At 37.8% G+C, this 21,734-nt stretch overlaps 1 protein-coding gene across 4 annotated transcripts in view; it reads left to right on the forward strand.

The window, feature by feature from the left end:
- Positions 1–21,734, forward strand: part of KCNIP4 (potassium voltage-gated channel interacting protein 4) — a 1,166,197-nt gene that overhangs the window by 846,236 nt on the left and 298,227 nt on the right. The window lies entirely within an intron of this gene.

The following is a 21,734-nucleotide window of genomic DNA, read 5'->3' on the forward strand; positions in this document are numbered from 1 at the left end:
CACTTATCATCGCGTTATACGCAACTGTTTAAATTTACCTCATCCTTCCAATAACCTTAAGAAGAAAGTAGCATTCTCAGCCTCATTTTATTTTAGATGTATAACGTCAGGCCAGGAAATGTTCGTAACTTGTTCGAAGTCTGCCAGCAAGTGCAAATCAGCAATTCAAACCCAGGCTCAGGCTCTTAGGTCTCTGTCACATGGCACGTCACAACTCTGGATCTGCTATTCAGTAGCCAGGCATACATCGTGCACACATTCATTCAACACTACTTAAGCACCAAACATTGCTCTGAATACGATCATTAAGGTTGCTGCTACTGTGGGCTTTATTTCATTAGGGGAATAGACTATAAATAAACAAATGATAATATATTAATGACAGCAAGTACTATTACAGTATTAAAATAGGGTGACATGGGGTTCCAGAGTGGCTCAGTCGGTTAAGCCTCCGACGTCAGCTCGGGTCATGATCTCAAAGTCTGTGAGATCGAGCCCAGTGTGGGGCTTTGTGCTGACAGTGCAGAGCCTGCTTGGGGTTCTCTCTCTCCCTCTCTCTCTCTGCCCCTCCCAACTTACACTTTCTCTCGCTCTCAAAATAAACAAATAAACTTTTTAAAAGATTAAAGAAAAAATAAATAAATAACATAGGGTGACATGATTGAAAGGAATGAGAGAAGCTATTTCACATTCTGTGGCCAGGAAAGGGACACGTAACCTGACCTAGAGGACAAGAAGGAGGCAGCCATGCAAGTGTGTGTTGAAAAGGCTGCTGTGCAAGGACAGTCGGGCAAATGCCCTAAGGTGGATCCCCTTGGCCTGACTGAGACAGAAGGAAAAGACAAATGTGGCTGGAGCACTGGGAGTGGTATGAGGGGAGTCTGAGGTAGGTGAGACTACAGAGATGACACATGGCAAGAAGTCGGGATTTCATTCTCCTTGTAATGGGAAGTCTCTGGAAGGTTTTCAACGGAGGATGACTGGATCTACTTTATGTTTGCAAAAGAGCCCTTTGGCTTCTAAATGGAGAATAAACCGGAAAGATGTATGAGGGGAAGAGGATGACCAGTTCAGAGCCTGTCCAGGCTGCACAGGTGACAGACAATTGTGATGTAGACACAAGAAGTGCCAGAGGCCAGGGAGAGAAAGCAGGCAGGGAAAACAGGAAGTCGCTGTCAGCTCTGCTCAAGTCTTGGCATCATTCACTGAAAGGATAGGTGACAGGATAGGACAGGGAGGAGAGCCTGTTAGAATAGGCAAAGAAGTTTCTTATGTATATTATCACACTTTAAATATTTTAACAAATGATCCCTCTTTTAATATAAAATTTTTAATTTTAATAATATCAACAATTTTTTTTTTGAGCAATAAGCAAACCTCCTCTTTCATATAAAAACTGTAAGAAATAGAGCTTGATAAATTATGCTGACAAGGCTAATTACAGAAAAGACTGAGAAACCTCAAACTGGGACATGGTCGGAGGAGATTCACCTGGGTGGTGAGTCAGAGCCTTGTTCTGGGCAGAAACGCTGGAGACATTAAGTGCTTAGTCTAATGAGAAGAAAGTTGAAACTAGATACCTGCCTTCTAGTGGTTAGAAGACTAAGGAGGTAAGGAAGACAGAACTCTTTTACTTAGCACCAAGAGGAAGACTTGAGGAGCATCTGGATGGCTCAGTTTGTTAAGGGTCCAACTCTTGATTTTGGCTTAGGTCATGAGCTCATGGTTCCTGGGATCCAGTCCTGTGTTGGGCTCTGGGCTAAGTGTGGAGCCTGCTTGGAATTCTCTCTCTCCCTCTCTCTCTGCCCCTGCCCGACTCACAGACTTTCTCTTTCTCTCCAAATAAACATGAAAAAAAAGGAGGAAGACTTGAACTTAATGAATAGAAGCTACCAGTAAATAAGTTCCTGCTTAGCACAATGGGACCATTAGAGCTGTCCACAAAGTAATGGATTCTTGAATATTCCACATCAGTATAGTTTATCCTGTAAACAACCCACAAGGGTGGGGAATGAAGCAAAGGGTAGGGTTCTTCTAGATTCTATTAGAAAAATAGGAGAGGTAATTAATTATTAATTTCCAATGTATTTTTCCCTATACTATGCTATTTTTCTTTCATACTCTTAAAAGGAATTTCACAAGTAAGCATCTTGGTAGGCAGGCACTATCAAAATTCTAAAAATCACAAATATTAAAATACACTATTATTCTTCCAGGGTCATCCTGGGAAGATCTAAGTCATATTTACACTCTAAAAAAATAATAGTAAAATATAAAATTCATCTTAATTCATTTGATGTTTGATTTTACTGTTTTTAAAAATAAAATTCTGATGTTATATAGATTCCAACAAATAATATCAACTTATAATATTTTATTGCAGTAACAGCCAGTATAACCTGTTATGCTGTAGTTTTAATGCTCATGATATTATGCAGTCAGCAAGTTGAAAAGATAATATATTTGTGTTATTTATGCTTGTAGAATTTAGAAAGAATTCTTCTTTAGTAGTGCATTAAGAAAATCAATTAATAATGAATTAAAGCAATTAAAGAAATTGTTTTAGCATTTGAGATGCTAGAAGCACTGTTACCTTATGCTGTAAATCAAGCCAATTTCAGCAGTAGATGAGTTTGGTCATGTGTCTGAAAGCCTTAAATGCAATTCCAGGACATCTTAATACCATTATCTAACAAAACCTGGGCTCTCAAATTGTTTTTCAAGCCCAAAGTTGTGCCAGGTACTCATTTTCATGGGAGCCTTTCAACTAGAGTTGGCACTTTGCTGGCGTTAAGGAAGCTTAATCTTCTTGAAACGTTTGTAAGTTACCCACAAACCATTCTGTTAAGAGTGCATCATAAAGCCTTCCTAGAAGGTCAGACATAAAAAAGGAATGAGCTTACCTTCAAAGGGAAGAAAGGTGTGACTATGTGCTTGAGAAACAAAACATGGGGTGGCTACAAAGGCTGGAAAGTGAATCCCCAGAGCATCGTGGACACTTGTAAATCTTTGTTGAATGCATGAATGGATGCATAATTGAGTTAATTGATTAACAGGTACCCAATGTACTCAAGATTAAAATATTGGCAGTATGGTTGTTGAATAAAAGCGGTAACTTTCTGAAGTTAGATGCTGACACATATTTTGCTTTTGGTTTTGCTTTAGAATGTTATTATTGTTTTTTATTTAAATCCAAGTTAGTTAACATATAGTGTAATGATTTCAGGAATAGGATTTAGTGATTCATCACTTACATGTAAAACCCAGTGCTCATCCCAAGTACCCTCCTTAATGCCCGTCACCCATTTAGCCCATCCCCCCACCCAACACACCTCCTGCAAACCTCAGTTTGTTCTCTCTATTTTTTCTTATTTTTTTATAAAATTTTTTTAACGTTTATTTATTTTTGAGACAGAGAGAGACAGAGCATGAACGGGGGAGGAGCAGAGAGAGAGGGAGACACAGAATCGGAACCAGGCTCCAGGCTCTGGGCCATCAGCCCAGAGCCTGACACGGGGCTCGAACTCACGGACCGTGAGATCGTGACCTGAGCTGAAGTCGGACGCTTAACCGACTGAGCCACCCAGGCGCCCCATGTTCTCTATATTTAAGAGTCTCTTATGGTTTATTGCTGACCCACACTTTAACATTAAATTATTTTTGAGCGCATTGGTGATGACTTTATTGACGAAACATTCTTGTTTTTATTTCGAGTTTCTTATTTTGCAAAGTGCATTCACGTATGCTATCTGCCTTTTTACTTCACAACACTGTTTGTGAGGTCTCAGAGAAGTATGGCTTCCTCATCTTTATGTCCCCCCTCCCCAGCCTAACACTTGGCCCTGAGGAGTGCCCAGTAAGTAATGATTATAAAAACATCAAATAGCGACTGTTCATCACTTACCTGATGTTCCTTCTACCTAACTTTCCAACGAGCTGCATGACAGTAGTCCCCCTTATCCATGGTTTCACTTTCCACCATTTCCCTTACCCACAGTCAACCAAGGTCCAGTAGCGAATGATCCTCCTTTCTGATGCACTGGCAGCAGGTCACTAGTAGCCACAGTGTCTGTGTCGTTCACCTCCCTTCAGCTCATCATGGGCGCATCTTAGCATCTCACATCATCATGAGAAGAAAAATTAGCACAGTACAATAAAATACTTTGAGAAAACTACGTTCACGTAATTGTATGACAGTACATTGTTAGAATTTTCTTACATTGTTTATTGTTAATATTATATATTGGTTAGTATATTCTATTTTATTAGTTATTGTTAATATCTTACTGTGTCTAATTTATAAATTAAACTTCATCACAGGTCTGTATATATAGGAAAAGACATAGTATATGTAGGGTTCGGTACTATCTGTAGTTTCAGGCAACCGCTCAGCATCTTGGAACATACACCCCCATAGATAAGGGGGTATTCAATCTTTCAAAACACCTTTGGAGGTGAATACTCTTCATGATCCCATTTATAGCTGAGACAGTTATAACATAAGAAAGTAAACCACTTTCCCAAACCACAGAGCTAGTTAATGGAAAATCCAAGATGTACGCCCTGCTCTACCAGATTATAATGCACATACTATTAATCACTGTGACCTACTCTTGTAGCATTTTCTCTTTTTTTTGTGTGTATGTGTGAAGGAGAGGGATATCAAAATGCCAAAGCACTATTTTTATTGATCAGTGATCATAAAACATTCCCTTTGACTGCTTCTACAAAAAGTTTGGAAGCTACTTGTCAGTATAATATATTTAAGAGAACATTTCTTTTTCCAAAGCAAAAACATAAATCATTAACTAAAAGCCATATTTCTTGTCAATGTATCTAATTTCAGCTTGGAAATGTTTGTATTGAAGTGTGTAAAGCAGTAATGTGGTAGTAAATTCTCATGATGACAGGCTGTCACCAGGAAATTGTTGGATTAGCAAGAGGAGAAAAAATTGCTATTTTAGTGACAATCCTTGAAATGGAAAGTGAAAAATTATACAGCTTAACAATTAATTATGTCTAAGCTTCCATTCAATTACAGTTTTCTAACACTGAGATCTTAGTATAAATCTTTAAACTTGTGGAGATTTAAACACAAAGCTGTTTCCTTGACATTGACATGTAGATCATAGATGTTCCGTTTGTGAAAAGATTAAAAATACTTCATGTTACTATAGACTCAGGAGCCATTTGATTAAGAACATCATTCATAAAAACATGTAATTTCATACTTCCTTTCCCCCAAAACTATTATGAATTCAGAAGTTCTTTCAAAATACCTGAACTGTTTGTCTTTTCCCTTCTTTTAAGTAACCCAAAAACTTACTTTCCAGAATCAGGACATCTATTTTAAAATCCTGGGATTTGGAGTCAGAGTGGATCTGAATAATATCATGTACTCTGATATTTCTATCAATACTCAGTCAAGAGTTGAATTTTCTTTACAGCTCTTCTGATAATCATAATATTCAATGACATAATACTGGTGATGATTATGTTGATAACTTTAGCCTTTTTGTCTAAATGTCCTGGGATAAGGAAAAAAAAAAAACTAGCACAATCTTAGATTTTATTCGAAGTTTTTTCTCTAATCCTTATAACTTAGACAAAATCTCTTTTTTATGTTTTCTCATAAAGATTGTGATATATTGTATTGTAGTTTAACATAATGCAATATTTTTTCTTATTAACGAATCCCTTCCCCCTCACATACACAGCATGGAAAACAAAGAGATTTTTTTATGCTATTTAGTCCAGGGCTCTAATCTTACCTTCTTTCATATTGAAAATGCACCCCACCCCTCCATCCTGGCCCCACCAATAATAAGAGATTTGAAAAAAGTGAGTTATCCAGATTTTACTTATTGATAGTGTTGGTTGCTGTAGAAGGTATCTGAAAACAACTGAGTTTTCTAAAGCACTTGTTTGGGATAAACAAAACAAAACAAAGCAAAACAAAACAGAGAGAAAGCCATCTTAGTTTATTCCAACATGGAAATCAGATCATTGTGAGAATACTGGGGTTTTAGACTTTTGTAAAGTTAATAGTAGTCTTCTGTTCTTATCTACCACAGTATAATAAATAGGGCCACTTTCTAAATCTAGACAGGTGTGTCTTTGCAAGTGTAGAGAGAAAAAAAAAAGAGGGGGGGTTTATAAAATAGTAAGACAAGTAGTTTTTGTTTTTAGTTAAGAGCAATTCAATATTGGGTCACCTGAGTGGCTCAGTTGGTTAAGCCTCCGACTTCGGCTCAGGTCATGATCTCAGGGTTTGTGAGTTCGAGCCCCGCATCAGGCTCTGTGCTGACAGAGCCTGGAGCCTGCTTCAATTTCTGTGTCTCCCTCTCTCTCTGCCCCTCCCATGATTGCACTGTCTGTCTGTCTCTCTTTCTCTCTCAAAAATAAATAAAAATTTAATTTTTTTAAGTAGCAAATATTCACCTGGAAATGGGGAAAACAAAGAAGAGTAGGTTATTCTTAATAAACAGCAAAATGCCATGAACGTTTGATTGCTACCTCCTTCAATATTGTTGTTTCCCACACATCCAGGAATTGTTCAGTGAAAAAAACAAGACAAAACAAAATAATAAGAGAAACATTTCTCCATTCTTTCTTCTCTTTGTGTTCCCAAATTCTTCTAAAGAGCAACTAGGGATCTTCTATTCTTCTCCTCTACTGATATGTACTTTATTTTGTGATTAAAGTTAACATAGCCCATCTGGCCTCTTTGATCTTCTCACCCCTTAAAACGTGTATTTAGAGGTGACATTACCTTTAGGATTTATTTTCTTTTGCTCGGCACATTATTAGCAACTTTAATTTGAAGTTAAATCGATGCTGAAAATAAATCAGCATCAGATAATTATTCCATGTCTTCCCAGGAACTACATCACACTCAAATCTGAGATTGGCATCTCCTGCTCAGTGGCATTTGTTACAACCTCTATGGCACAATATAAAAAATAGGGATGAAAATAGTAAGGATTGGTTGAAAGAATAGAGGGTATGTTCATGAATGGCAGATAAAAGAAAATAAATAGCACAAGACTGGCATGGCTTATTCCCCTAGCTCCAAATGTCAAGCAGCAGGGTTTATTTACTGATTCTAGAATTTAAAATATTTAACCTTCATTGTGGAATGGATGATGTATTAGTTTCCTAAAGCTGCCATAACAAAGTTCCACAAACTGGGTGGCTTAACCACCAGAAATGTCTCAAAATTCTGGAAATCAGAAGTTTGAAATCAAGGTGTCCACAGGGTTGATTCTTTCTGATTATGCTCCTATGACAAAAAGATCTTAAATACAGTTGAATCAAAAAAAACACAAAAGTTTACTTATCTCTCATGTAACAATAGTTCAGAAGTAGAAGTCCAGTGATTAACAGCCTTTGCTTTGTAAGGTCATCTAAACACCTAGGTCCATCTATCCTGTTGCGTTTCTATTCTTTCAGGTATGATTCTCATTGATACAGTTGAGACTGGCTCACCATATTGCTTTCAATTTGCCAGACCCAAGACTGAGCACTTTCACATGTATAATATCATTAGAATTGTATGTTTTAAATATTGTGTCATGAAAAAGAAAAAAAATTATTAATGCATAGTATAAGCGAGTAAATGATTCGTCTTGCCTTTCATCTCCAAATGGGAGGGTCTAGAATTATTTAACACATTGAGTACACATAATGCTCTCCCCTTTAATGACATAACCTGACAACACACGTTAGAAGCTATGAACATATATTCAGATGATCATTTGCTGAATATTGATGCACATGTGAAAGCCAAATTCCAAATTATAAAATGTTAATCTTCAAGAGAATGAAGATTAAGCAGTTTTTACTTATCCACCCACTTACAACATCAGATCAAGCCACAAGTACGTCGCTCTTTCAGAAATTTAATTTGCCTTACTGAGGAAATGTTACAGTGTTAAATTCTATTCAATCGTTTAAAATATGCATATATTTTAATAGACTTGTTCTATTGGACCCAGTTTCTCATTAACATATGTTTTTCCACCTTTCCATAGGAAATTCTTACATTCAACCTCAGGACTGTAATATACTTAAGATAATGCATGCTACTGTAACAAATAAACATACAAATAGACAGAGATTTCTCACTCTTGTAAAGCCTAAACAGGTATTTCTGATTAGTGAACGGTTTTGTTTTTTGGGGGGGGGGGGTTTGTTTTTTGTTTTTCAAACAATTCCTCAAGGACCCAGTCTCTTTCCATCTATTCCTTTTGTCATCTCCCCGGGGTTCACGGCCTTTAGCTAATCCTTGCTTCTGAAAGAAAGTGGAAATGGTCTCACTGCTTCTTAACCACTTTTGCTCATGAACATTCTGTTGGCAAAACTAATTATGTGACCCTTTTATATGCAGGAGGTACAGGTAATGTGTCCTTGGCTGGGCAGCCACTTCCTGGCATTACTTTGCCCTGGAGAAGGGAACACAGGTGTTTGATAGAAGGTTAATCATCCCTGCAACAAACATTCCCTTTAATTGAGCATTGCAATGACCTTATGTATCTTATTGGAACAATATCTTGACGTCACGTCAGATGCATATGATTTCTCTATAAATAAAATAGTTATTTTGTGGAGAGAAGCAATTCTGAGTTGAGCCAGAAGATACTATCTACTGAAAAATCTTTCTTAGTCAGTTGTTCAGTTAATATATATTATGCATCTAATTGTTTAAGCCTGTTGTCAATCAGTTCAAATCTTTGGGCAGACCAATTATCAGAATAGGTATCCAAATCCTCTGGGAATGTGTGTGGCCAATGTTCTCAATCGTTATTGTAAAAATTTTAGCAGGTATTTATAACACCCAAACAGAACACTAAGAAACTGGAACTTCAGAGATTTGACTATAAAAACAGAATTTAACTATGAAACAGAATTTTTATGGTATTCAGTAACTAATCTTAAATTGTTATGATTACAGTTTGTCCCTGTTGTTGTGAAACAAAATTGGTTAGGACATAAAAATTTGATCTGGCATGTATATAATAAGATATCGTTATGTTGGATTGTAAGATAATGAGGCATAAATGTGAGGTTTTTGTTTTGTTTTGTTTTGTTTTGTTTTTAAGACAAGGGCCAGGTTTTAGTTAATTCTCTGTTCTGGTATCTAGTACAGTGTCTAACTTTGTATATTTTCTCACTTACATGATATTGATGACTAAAAGAACAAATGAGTGAAATGGAAAGAGGTTCATATAAATGAATAATGATTATTTATTTTACTAAGTAAATGTACTTTAGTGGTATTTATTTTTCAGTTATTTCTCTAGTTCTCTAGAATCTACAATTAATATCATAATTTATCATTTTCCTTCTTTATCTCATAAATGCACTCTCACTAAAAGCACAAGTTCCAAATCAGTAATGTGATCCACATCCCCTGTACTCCTTTGCCCAAGACTTAGGACCCCCACTGTCGTCCTTTTCTTATATGGCCCAGACTGCTCTTTCCAAGTTGTCCTAGAACAGTATGTCAGAGGATTCCTACTTCAGGCCTTGGCCCAAGAGGATCTGAGGTACTGAGGGTCATTAGGCAACTAAACGTTAAAGCCGTGTAACTTTGTGAGTATGAGAAAGAAACGAAGCACTGGATTTCTGAAGAAGATTTGGAATGGCTGAAGCCTACCAAGGAGACTGGTTCTCCAGGAGTTTGGTGTACAGTGATTAAAAATCAACATCTCTAGAAGAGGGAGGGTGGACGTAAGATTATGGAGAGAAGAGAGTCTAAGTATTGCAGAACCACAAAGTCTCAACCAACCCCATAGAGACTTCTGGGGCATCAGAGTTATCCTGTGATGGCCCAGAAGAGTTTGGGGCTTTATACCCATTCCAACTGGTCCTTGGGCGAGGCAGCTCTCTGCGGATGAGTCGAACCCTGAAGCTGCTGATAGCCTGAGTCACTCTTCCAGGCTAGAGCAAACGTTTCTTCCCCTGAAGGAGGAGAAGGGCAGCGGAACTCTGTATCTATCACATAGATCAAACGCATAACAAAAGAAATCAGTTTCTCAATTCATCTATGTTTGATTCAATCATACATATCCATGAACTAATGACATATTCTGGCTTCTTAGTCAAAGTACCAAACAACTGCTGCCCCCAACTCCACCCATCAGAACCAACACCATCTAAAAAACTCCATTTGGCCTTATCAGTGTGATCCCCCTGAATATCAACCACTCATGCAACACCTTTGCAACTGAAACAGTAAATTTGTTCAAATCTTCAGTGTTAAGAAAAGAGTTTATCATGGGGAAAAAAAAAAGTTTGGGTAACTGAGCTTATTAAAGGATTGTTAAAGGCCCTTATCTATTTTTATTAATATAAGTGAACATTATGGTTGGACTCCACGAGGGCTTGGTAAATGCCCAGGCATTGTGTTCAACCCTTCAATGATCTTATGTAACATTCCCAGTGCTATGAGACAGGTACCATTATGATCCCTTTCACAGGTGATGAAATTGGATGTTAGGAGTGACTGAAATGCTCATGGAAAAACTTAATATGCTTTAAAGCAAGGTTAGGAGTCCATATTCACCCAAGTCTAGAACTTGACTCCATTGACTGCTATGCTGCTCATTTAAATTTCTGAACATTCATGGATTTATCATTCCTTGTGTCTATTGCTTGCAGAAGAGATAGGATTGTGAACAATGACAATGCAATTTCTTCTTATTCAATTTAGTTTCTTCCTTTTCTGTTTCTCTGGGCCACCAATCTTTAGATTTACCACGCACTGCTCCAAGGTTTTTCCCTGACTAGCCACTGAAAGTTTGCATCTTTCCTCTTACGACTTTGCTAACCCCTAATTAATTAGAGTGAAGAAAACTAGAGGATCTGAGTAGTTTTTTTTTGGTTTTTGGTTTTTGTTTCAAGTTCAGGTCATTGAATTGTGGCCCTAAAATATATACCTACCAAATACTGACTGTCTTTAGGCATACTTTTATCTCTTTTCCATTCTTCAACTTATCTTTTCAATGTCTGTGAATATAAAATATTGTTATGATAAGTTTAAATAGCGTGCAATGCCTGAAACTCTTTAAAATTTTCTTTCTTGTTTGGAAGTCACTGTGACACTTTTAAACTATGCCATTGAATAAGATACAGATAACCAACATGCCACAGTAATGAGAACCTCAGTTTCTAACATCTTCATATATTTTAGTTGTTATCATTGCAATTCTTAGCCACTGCTTTCCAAACAATAAATTGAAACACATTAGTAAGTCATGAGAATTTTTCTGTGAAATGTAGCCTAAGAGAGCTAATAAAAACAGATAATTCTCACCTCAAAGATAACCACTATGCTATGAGTTATTTTTGAACCATTTAAAAAGAAGTTAATTTCAACCTTGTAGCAAAAGTCTTTTTCAAATGGAGATGCTATTGTTTGATTCTCACAGAGTATGACTGTAAGAAACAATTGTTAATCCTTTTTATGAAAAATAGATTTAAGTCTATGTTCACTCTGGGAAAATTTTGAGGTAATCAAATAAAGTTTAAAAGTATTGTGTTGATATTTTTTTCTTTGAAAAATAATTGCTACAGCTACATTTTAGGCTGACAAAGTCTCCTTTCATAAATGATGTGCTGAGAAAGGATCACAAGTGCTTTCTAAAATAAATGCAAATGCAGAAGTGATTGAAAATCTACTGCACAGCAGACCTGTGTGCTTCTTTTGAATCCTAAGAACTTTCCACAGGAATAGTGGCAATGGAGAGACATGGTATACAAATTATTGCTGGTCCCTAAGTGATTCTCCACACAGATATGCAATGGTAACAACCAATTAACAGAATCCATATTGCAAAATGCAGGAAGATCCTCTTAATGCGTTATAACTAATTACATGTGAAAATGGTAGCCAAACAAAAAATATTTCTGAATGTTCTCCATGTATAAGTCACTCTCTAGATGTTGTATACTTAGTTAGCTGGGACTGCTATAACAAAATACCGTCAGCTGTTTGGCTTACATAACATATACTTATTTCTTACAGTTCTAGAGGCCAGGAAGTCTGAGATCAGGTGCCAACATAGTTGGGGTCTGGTGAGGGCTCTCCTCCAGCCTCCATATAACTTCCTTCTTGCTGTGTCCTCACAGGGCCAGGTTTGGGGGAGCAAGCGAGCTCTAGTCTCTTCTTGTAAGGAAACTAATCCCATCATGAGGAACTCACCCTCATAACCTCATCTAAAGCTAATTATTTCCTAAAGGCTCTACATCCTAACACCTTCACTTTGAGGGTTAGTGCTTTAATACAGGCATTCAGGGGTGACACAAACATTCAGTCCATAACACTATGTCAGTAGGAGATGTCCTCTGAGGGTTTCAGCTCTCTGTCAACAGTTTACTGTTACCCTTTTGATGAATTGATGTGTATGGATGTACATTTATAGTGATCCCTGGAAGGACAGAAATAGTATTTTTTCCTGGTGTCATCTTCAGTGCCAAGTACAAGAATACAGAGTAGGGAACAGGTATTTGTAGAGTGAATGAATGAATAATGAAGAGAGATGAGACAGGCACGTGGATGTTAAAAAAATAACTGCAACATCAAAAAGAATATCTTGTAGGCAAATACATCACACTTGGTCAGACATGTGGTAGAGACATTATATCTAAAAGTCCTATTAGGAAGGGGTGTCATTATGGAGGGATAGCCTGGGCTTGGTGAAGAGGTGGGACAGTGAAGAGAAGGAATTCTTGAGGAAATAACTAAGGAAATTTTATAAGAATAAGCCATAGATAGGAAATTCCAGGGTATCGACCTAGGATACTGAATAGTCTATATTTACAACGAAGATGGTGGAAGGAATTGGGGAATTCTGCCGTAATTGCAAAGTTCATGAACTTGGGCCTCTAGATTCCACATTAGCTAATGTTTGTTTATTCTTTGTTCTGTACTCTTTTAAATATTTGTATTAGCTGTCAATGCATACATGTTGGAAAATTTCACATAAAAATCTAAATTCTCAGCTTTTCATTAAAATTTTGTCATTTAACATTACTCTCACATCCAATCAGTGAGATCAGTGGGAATGAAGAAGCAGCTGGCAAGACTGTCCTCCTGTTGTTTACCATTGACCCCACAGGATCATTTCTCTCATCTATGCTTATCTGTCTGGCTCCTTACAGTTTGAGAGGGCTGATGAGGATGTGCTTTGAGATCAAATCTCTCTTTCTCTCTCTGAATATGCACCTGGTTGAATCCTCATGAGCTTTAACTCTTCCAACCCTAGAAGCTGACAGCTGTTCTGGCAACTCACAAGTGGCAGTGTGAAGTCAGCAATCGTCACAGCTCTGAATGTGACACTAATTCAACAGAAGACCCTCTTAAACCTGAGAAAGACAGAGGAGGTCCAGGAAGTATAAGTTAGAGAGGTTAGACTTTAGATTCAATGTTGAAATTCTTCCAAGGGATGGGGAGTTATTTAATAAAGAATGCCTTACAAAAGGAGGGATTCGGTGGTCCCTCTTTTGGTGACTAGTTACCTTCAAGAAATTTTTCTGCACATCCCTTAGAAGTCTTAACTGCTGCTACTTCACAGCGTTTAAAAAACATATGTTCTCAATGGTCTGGAAGATATACAACTTCCCAAATTCGGAAGGGCTCCTTTCGGAAGGGCTCCTTTTGAGCATATGTAAGAGTCATAGGCCTTAATCCCAGGAAAATAAATAACAATTTTGCATACAATTTCAGGAGGGTCAAGGGATTCTTGAAAAGACCCTTCCTTGGCATCTTGGTTGTACATACAAATTCTAAATTAAAGGCATTTTGTTCAAGGATATTATCAAAAGATGATCTGAAGGTTAAACTGATGAAATTTGGAACTCTCAGCAAAGGGTATGCATAAGACTTTCAATTCCAGACAGTTGGAAAACTGGTTAGATGTATCTCAAATGTGAGGATCATGGATGAGAGGTGATAGCTTGATAGACTAGGAGAGGAGCGGGGGGAAAATAGAAAGAGACAACTGGGATAAAGAGATGGGTGTGGTGCCTGGATGACTCAGTCTGTTGAGCATCTGACTCTTGATTTCAGCTCAGGTAATGATCTCACAGTTCATGGGATTGAGCCCTGCATTGGGCTCTGCACTGTCAGTTTGGGAGTGTCTCTCTCCTTCTGTCTCTGCCCCTCCTCCACTCATTCTCTCTCTCTCTCTCTCTCTCTCTCTCTCTCAATAAATAAGGAAATAAATAAACAACAAATAAACAAAGAAACATTAAAAAAAAAGAGATACTGGGGCGCCTGGGTGGCTCAGTGGGTTGAGCATCCAACTTCAGGTCAGGTCACGATCTCACAGTTTGTGGGTTTGAGTCCCACATCGGGCTCTGTGCTGATAACTCAGAGCCTGGAGTCTGCTTGGGATTCTGTGTCTCCTTCTCTCTCTGCCCCTCCCCCACTGGTGCTCTGTCTCTGTCTCTCTCAAAAATAAACAAAGAATAAAATTAAAAAAAAAAGAAATACTGAGGAAATAGAGTCTGACTGATGTTCCCTCTTTTTACAAATTCCAATGTATGGAAGTGTGAGCCACATCAGGGACTAAGACCTTCTGATATCCCAGCGATTATATATTAACAATATGAAACGTTCCCAATTCTTTCCAAAGTCAGCCTTCCCTGTAGCATTCACTTACTTTCTTTTTGAAACCTGCTTCTCTCTCTTGTGATCTAAATCTTATTTCATGTTGTAAAAATTTCAAACTAAATTTCAAACTAGATTAAACTGGAAGAGTTTAAAATTTAAACGACGAGCCAAGTTCGTCTTAATCTTCCATGCATCTTCTCCAATGTGCTGCATACTCTCGAGTTTTAGCAGCAGCTCAATAACTTTATCTAATAAGTCAAAGATTGTAAGTAAAGTTATGTTTTAGGGTCCAAAAATTTCAAAACTCAAGGGACAAGCTGTTTTGTTTTCACTTTAATACTGAGAATGGCCAAACATTTTCCATTATGTATAAAATAAATGAGATAGAACTAGACAATATTTAGACAACATTTATACCTGTACTTAATGATTAAAAGGAATGAGATCTGTTTTTCTACAATACCCCACGCAGTGACAAGTACATGGTAACATGTAATTAAGGGAAGCTTAATTACCATTTTTAGTTTAGAATAACTGTCAATCATGAAACCAAATGGACCTCAAAATTCAAATAACTGAGAGCTACAACTGATACCATAGCAGAAGAGAATTTTTCCTGTTTCCTCCTAGACTTGTGATTTATTTCGCTCATCTATCAGACTGTAAACCTATTTCCCTTAACACATGAAATGACTTACAAAGATCTGTCCTAGGAAAGGACATGGATTTAAAAAAATAAGTGAAACAGAAATGACACTTTTTGATTTCGGCGTTCAAAGAAGCCAGGCCCAAGTGCCGTGCCCCCCAAAGGAACAAATGTGAATAAAACATGTGCTCTGCATCTTGAGAAGTTTCCAGTCTGGCAGAGGAGCTAATGCATGGAAAGAATTGCAATTCAGAAGGGAAAATACAGAATTCCCGGTGCGTGCTACAGGAGCCCTGAAAAGAAGAGATGCTCTAGGAAGAACCTGAGGAGCCATTTGTGAAATGGCTGGTGTTTGAGCAGGTCTCAGAGAATGAATCGAGTTTGGATACAGCTCTCTTGAAGGGAGTGCTAGGTGTGAGCTAAATTACTGAGAATGGAAGAGGCCAGTAAATGAAAATCACTCAGTGACATTCTTAACTGGATGCGTGCTTCTGATCTCCAACTGCTCAATTTACCATCTAGCTTTTCCTAATTTGAATGTGTTGAAATAAATATGATATTTTTGAACCTAAGTAACTGACCACAGGAAAATAACGTTTATTACTATGATCACAGTACCACCATGATTTGATCCTTTTGTATTCTTAGTGTAATTATATTATGATTACATTGCAGCTACAAATGGCTTGAATGTGAAAGAAGAAAGAAAGAAGAAAGAAAGAAAGAAAGAAAGAAAGAAAGAAAGAAAGAAAGAAAGAAAAAGAAAAGGTTTAGGCATAATTCCTAAATATTTATTTTCAGCTTTGTATGTCATTGCCAATTTTGTTTTCATTTATTCACTTTTATGCATAAATATTCTCATTTGCTGGCTACCTCAACTGGGTAACTTCAGACTCAGGGATAAATCATAAATCCTCCCTATAGGGAGCCTTAAGCGTTTTACAGCTAATAGGAACAGAAATGCTCTTCAACTCATGAATATATTAAAGCAACCTCTGTTGCCTCTGGTTGCTGGATAAGTGGGAAAGTCAAGATGGAGTTCAGTTATAAAGCATGCATACAAGTAAATTTAACTAACAGTAGCTTATGTGAATGATTGGCTTTTAAAATTATTAATACATGGGAATGAGTTAAAAGCAATCTTTCTGACACTACTGCCCTCGTTCACTTGTGTTTCACATTGTTTCCTTGGGTGGAAGATAAGAAATGGGAAATGATAGAGGCCCTTAAAATGGGCACTGGAATGTGACCTGTGGTGAGCACACTGGCTATGCAGATGACAGCAAATAAAAACTAAATATGCAGAAGTAACCAGGTGTCCTGAGTGCTGTGAGAGATGCACGTATACAGAGCCTTCAGGGTGTAGAAAAGAAGACAGTCTTCAAACTCATAGCAGAAGAAAGATAAGGAGTTCACTAAAAAGGAACATTTGTACGATAACATGAAAAAGCTAACATCTTTTGGAAAACCTTGAGCCCGAGGTCCTGAGAGGTAATGCGTCCATTAGGGCCAAGACTGCAGGTATTGAGGTTGAACAGGTAAGAGTCAGCCACCCACCACCAATTAGTGCAATTATCTGTTGCAGTATATCAAGCCACTCCAAACTTAGTGGCTTAAAAGAGCACTTATCAAGACCACATATTTATTTTGTGGGTCAAGGATTTGGATGGGGATGGTGTGCTTCCACTCCACAGTGTCTGTGACTTCAGCTGAGATAAGCAGAAAGTGCTGGAAGAGCTGGGGGGCTATTAGGACATCTCTGTTTCTTCCTCCATGCAGCCTCCCCAAATGGCGAGCTTGTGCTTGCTCACAGTATAGCCATCTCAGGATTGTCAGATCCACTTCATGGGGGTTTAGGGCTCCTCTAAGACCAAAATAGAAACTGCCAGCTCTCCTACAGGCAAGACCTTCAGCTGGCCACAGTGTTACCTCCTCCGTAATGTACTGGTCAAAGTTATCATAGGCCAGCCAAAATTCAAAGCAAGGGGACACAGATCCTATTTCTCAAGGAAAGAAGGATCAAAGAATGTGTCTCCTTCTGTAATCAATCACAAATATTCTTTCATTTAATATCTATCAAGTGTTCACTGCCTACCAGCCACTGTTCTACACTTGATCTTGTTTCCATGACAAATAAAAGAAAATCTATAACGATATGGAGAAATTTTCTAGTGAAAGGGAGAGAGCGGAGAAAAGTAAATAAATACAAACACTAGTGTAGGGTAGTGTAGCAGTGATAATGTTCACTGAATATACATGAGCCACTCTAGATGTCCCAGCCTTGCTTGCGGTTAGTTGAGAGTCAAGGACTCGCTCTGGTCAGTGTACTGTGAGCAAAAGTAATGTGGGTCACTTTCACCACTTTCAAGCCGAGCCAATTAAGATCCAACATGCCTCTCTCATCCCTTCTTATCCTTTTGTCTTTAGTGTTTCCATATGCCAGATCATATAGCACTGACAAGGAAGGGGGACATCTGGCCTACCTCAAAGTGATGGAAGAAGGAAAAAGCCTGGTTGTGCTAACCCACTGGGGTTTGGGGTCTTTATTACTATCGAATGAGGTAGCATTACTTAAACTGACTAATGTATATAGTTAGAGCTATGAAGAAAATAGCTCGGCAAAAGGAACACAGAGTAACTGTGGAGACAGGAGCATAGTTACAGGCAGAGTTGTCAAGGCAAAAATTAAGAAACATTACTATAAGAATGTACTAGAACTTTTCAACCCAGTCCCAGACTTCCTCCACCATGCCACACTGTCCCCACATATATTGGACAGTTGCAGATGTCCTTGATAGTTGAATATACATGATACAACCATGAACTTAAAAAATAAAATGATAATAAGTGGTCTGTTGAGCTTTAAAGGGGAATGAGGAAAGATGAGATTGGAATTAACTGATGGAGAAAGATCTTGCAAGACAGACTGTGGAGGCCATATTATTTTAGCAAATAAAGTTCTACGCTCTTTGACAAGGGGATAGCCTTCAAACAACATCTGGCAATTTTTTGGGCATGTGGAATCAGTGTGGTTTGGCAAAGCTTACTAAAAAGAAAGTGGCCAGCACAAACTTTCCTTAAAACACTGTGTTCTTAGATAGCTACTTCTCCAGCACTGAGGTGTTGATGGATCTGTTTGGAACCAGAGAAAACAAGACTCGTCTGTTCACTATTTCTATGACATGAGGCTCACCAGGAACTTCTCTGAGACTCAATTTCCTCATGTGTCAAAAAGGAAGAATGATGCCTTCTTAGTTGGGTTATTGTCATAAGTATCAATTATATGTGTACAAAACTTGCCAGAATGCCTGTCAAAGAGGGATTTTCAATAAAATGGTAGCTACCATATGATTATAATTAATATTGTAGACAGGACAGATACTAATCATTTTGTGATAGGCACTGTGGAGGGTTCCATGAATTCCTGGACATAGTGCTCATTCTTATGCTCAAAATCTTAAGACAATAAGAGAAAAAAAATCACAAAGAGATAGATTTTCTAAGGCACGAAAAGCCTTAGTAAAAGAGATGCCACAATACACTAAATACATTTTAATATGATGATGGATGCCATATATATTTTGTCAGTAAGAAGATCATCTATTTCAGAACCACTGAGATTTTCTGTTGTTAATTTTTAAAGTATGTTATTATTAATAAGTAGCCATGTAGATATTTTCCCAGGTAGAGAAAGTGACTGTCCTAAGACTGTGCCTTTTATGTTTTGTTCTTTAAGGCTCGTGCTCTTATAGTGGCAGAGTACAGTAGATATCATCTGAAAACAGGCTTCAGTGAAAAATATATATATAATTTATCTTTAATAAATTAGCCAGGAACTCTCTCCCTCAAAGATCTCTTCTTTTTCAAACGGAATATTTTCTGACTTGTTTTAAAAGTCTAGATTCTACCATCTTCTACTCTGTTTCCCACTCTGAATCTGAAACTCAAAAGAGAAATGCCAAGGCATAAAGAAGTAACATCTTCACAGCCAGGACAAATTGAGTAGGGAATGACAATCCATATGTTATAATATATTTCAGCAAAATAGTAAGGACTCCAGAGATTTGGGTGGGTCAGCCTTTCTCTCTACCAGTGCAGGGCTTTGTTTCTTTTTTCCTACGAGGTCCATTTTGGATCATTTAAATGTGCCCAGTCTTCTATTTGTGATTCTACTCAATCCTGGACACAGACTGAACAGCGGTGTTTTCCTCCTAGGAATGAAGATAATTCTGTGTTATGTTACTCTTTTCATTTGCATTGCATTCAAAATAGGTCAGTGGGAATGAATACCTTTCTGACTGTCTTTTGAATTTCAATCATCATAGGTAACCCCAATAAATGCATTGAAAATGTGCTGTCATTGTGACAGCCCCATCAGACATCTTGTCAGCCATATCAAATTAAAATTTCCCATTCTTCTGAATAAATCACTTCACAGTCATTGAAAGAAATACAGAGATGGTGTACAGCATAAAACAAAGGCAATAGCTGTCTGAGTTTATCAAATTACACATATAATCAATCACTCATTTCTGGAGTATTTCGTGAGTCATGTAATGATATGTCTGGCACACGGAAAATGCTTAATAAACAGCATAATAAATATTATTTCTATTGAAGAGTAATTTGTATTTTTAATTCTTTTTTTTTAGTTTATTCAATTATTTTTGAGAGAGACAGAGACAGAGTGAGCAGAGGAGGGACAGAGAGAGAGGGAGACAGATAATTCCAAGCAGGCTCCATGCTGTCAGCACAGAGCCCGACGTGGGGCTTGAACTCATGAAACCGGGAGATCATGACCTGAGCTGAAACCAAGAGTCAGATACTTTAACCATCTGGGCCACCCAGGTGCCACTGTTTTGAATTAATTATTCATATTTTTTCCTCTGCAGTTTCCTCTATTCATTTTTCCATGATTCCATTTCCCTAATAATTAAAATATGCACTCAAGGGTTATGACTTCATGTCAGCTGTATTATCTAAGAATGTCTTTTTTTAGTCTAAGAATGTATCTTAAATGTTTCATTCATCTAAACTTATATACAATCTACGCTCAGTGGAATTGAGGAGAGAGTAGTACAGAGAGCCAAAGGAATTGTCAGCAACTTTGGGTTTTGATTCTCCCTTTAATTGCATGAGATTTATTATATAGGAATCAGAGCTTTGGCCAATCGGGGTAGTGAAAAATGAAAGAATGGAAATATTTTGAGACAAAGCAGATTATAGAAATTAGAAGTCATTTGAAAAGTTCTCATGTTTTGCTACTCAAAGTGTGGTGTGTGAACCAGCAGCTTTAGCATCATTTGGGAGCTTGTTAGAAATACAGAATCTTGGGCCTTACCCCAGACCTGCTGGATCTGTCTGCATATTATCAAGATCTTCAGTGGACTTGTGTCCATTAAAATGTGAGAAGCACTGTGCTAAGACACACAAGCATTAACCTCCATGTGCATGGGGGGACAATTCAAGGAGAAAGGCTTCCCATAAAGTTAAGGAAACTAGAATTGAGCTGTGTGGCTTGCCAAAAGTCATACGGTTGTTAAGTGGTGAAAGCAGGATGTGAATGTAAATCTCAGTTGACTTTTGATCTTTCCCTACATCACCTTGAGAAAGAATTTTATTGGTAATCTCTAACAGAAATATTTCCTTTCTCTACTTTTAAAATTTAAATGATGATGCCAGTGTGCCTGACTTAACTTTTTAAAACATTTATTCCTTCTGGGTATTAATGTAATGCCTATTAATTCTCATACCACAAATGTCCTTTTCACCATCTATCTGGTCCCATTCTTTTCATAATTTTGTGCTTTTCTTCATGATTTCCCTCTTTAAGATGGCCCCCGTGCAGGGGTACCTGGGAGGCTGTCGTTTGAGCATCCAATTCTTTATATAGGCTCAGGTCCTGATCCTAGGGTTGTGGGACCGAGTCCCGTGTCAGCTTCTGCATTGAGCACGGAGCCTACTTGAGATTTTCTCTCTGCCTCTCCCCCTCTCCCTTGCTCATGCTCTCAATCTCAAAAAAAATTAATTAAAAAAAAAAAAAAAACGGTCCACATGCATAGGGCTAAAGTGCTGTCTAATCTTCCTATGCTTAAGAAGCTGTGAAGTGCCTTATGGAGAAAACACGTGTACTAGATAAGCTTTGTTCAGGTGTGAGTTATACTGTCATTGGCTGTACATTCGATGTTAATGAATCAACAATACAGTAGTTCCCCCCCCACCATTTGCAATTTCACTTTCAACGGTTTCAGTGACAGTCAGCTGCGTCCGGAAACAGATGATCCGCCTTCTGATCTATAGTCAGAAAATCAATAGTAGCCTCATGCTGCATCAGAATGCCTCTTCATTCCCTTCACTTCATCTCATCACACTGGCATTTTGTCGTCTCACATCATCACAAGAAGAATGGTGGGTTACAACAAGGTATTTTGGGAGAGAAGGGCACCCGGGTAGCTCAGTCGGTTAAGCATC

The sequence above is a fragment of the Leopardus geoffroyi genome, chromosome B1 (genome assembly GCF_018350155.1).
Source record: "Leopardus geoffroyi isolate Oge1 chromosome B1, O.geoffroyi_Oge1_pat1.0, whole genome shotgun sequence".
In the NCBI taxonomy this organism is placed as follows: domain Eukaryota; kingdom Metazoa; phylum Chordata; class Mammalia; order Carnivora; family Felidae; genus Leopardus; species Leopardus geoffroyi.